This window comes from Capsicum annuum, chromosome 7, assembly GCF_002878395.1.
Source record: "Capsicum annuum cultivar UCD-10X-F1 chromosome 7, UCD10Xv1.1, whole genome shotgun sequence".
Classification (NCBI taxonomy): Eukaryota; Viridiplantae; Streptophyta; class Magnoliopsida; order Solanales; family Solanaceae; genus Capsicum; species Capsicum annuum.
The window spans coordinates 180,038,882-180,040,419 of record NC_061117.1 but is presented as its reverse complement, the minus strand read 5'-3'; positions in this window follow the sequence as shown (position 1 = coordinate 180,040,419).

Below are 1,538 nucleotides of genomic sequence, written 5' to 3'. Positions count from 1 at the left end.
TTCAACTTCTATCTACAGTTAGAGTAACAGATGAGTCAACTTTCCTCAATACTAAACCAGGGAAGAAGTGGTACTTTACTTAATCAAATGGATCAGGATCAGAAGACAGATAGTTTATGTCTGGCTATCACTACTAGGAGTGGTAAGATTTTATCTGGCCCTTCTGTGGGCAAATTTGTAAATAATAAGAAAGTTGTGGAAGAACCAGCAGAGTAATACCTAGAGAAGTCTGAGAAGCCTAATAGTTCTATTGATATATTAGAAAGGAGAAAGAAGAGGAAGTGGTGTTAAAACCCATCCCAAGGCCACTATATCCCTTTCCTCAACGACTGAGAAAGAAGGCGTATGATGCAAAATTCAGCAAGTTCCTGGCAAAGCTCAAGCAATTGACAATAAATGTGCCTTTGATCAAAGAACTTGAGCAAATACCAAGATATGCAAAATTCATGAAAGACCTTGTTACCAAGAAATGAGCAGTGAGTTGCAAACTGGAAATAGACCTCCACCTTTGCAGTGTTATTTCCACAAGGACCTTGACGTAGAAGAAGTTGGATCCAGGTGCAGTCACTATTCCCTGCATAATTGGAACCATGGAATTCACTAAGGTACTGTGTGATTTGGTGCAAGTGTTAACCTGATGCCATTGACTATTTATAAAAAGTGAGGTCTGGGGAATCTCACACCTACCAACATGAGGTTGGTAATGGCCGACAGATCGGTAAAGCGACCTATTGGAATTTTGTATGATGTGTTGGTAAAGGTCTCAAATTTTATATTCCCTGTAGACTTCATCATTCTGGACTGTGAGGTGGACTTCGAGGTGCCCATAATCTTAGGTCGATCTTTTCTCACAACCAGAAGTGTATTGATCGATTTAAGAGCAAATAAACTCTTATTCAGCGTGAATGATGAAGTGACATAGTTTGATATGGGAAAATCAATGAAACAGCAAGAGGAAATAAGTGTATTTTCAGTAGTTGATGTGTATTTTGAGAACGAACAGGATGTGGTCAGAACTGAATAGCTTGTTATTGATCCTTTAGCCACGGTTGTGATAAACTATGATAGTGAAGGCATTGAAGAGTATGAAGAGATAGTTTATGAACTGACTGGCCTAGGCTCATATTATTATGCTCCTAAAAAACTTGACCTTGATCTGGCTAATCGACCGACACCACCAGCCAAACTATCTATTGAAGAACCTCTGATGTTGGAGTTGAAGGAGCTGCCTGGTCACTTATGATATATGTTTCTAGGGAAAGGGAGTACGCTACCTGTTATTATTGTAGCTGATTTGGAAGAACAGTAGGTAAACGTATTTATTTCAGTACTTCAGAGGCATAAGAGAGCAATCAAATGGACTATCGCAGATATTATTGGCATTCCCCCTGGCATCTGTATGCATAAAATCCAACTAGAAGAAGATTGTACTCCTACCATTGAGCATCAATACCGTCTTAATCCACCAATATAAGAGGTGGTTAAAAAAAATATTATTAAGTGGTTGGATGCAGGAGTAGTTTACCCTATTTCTGACA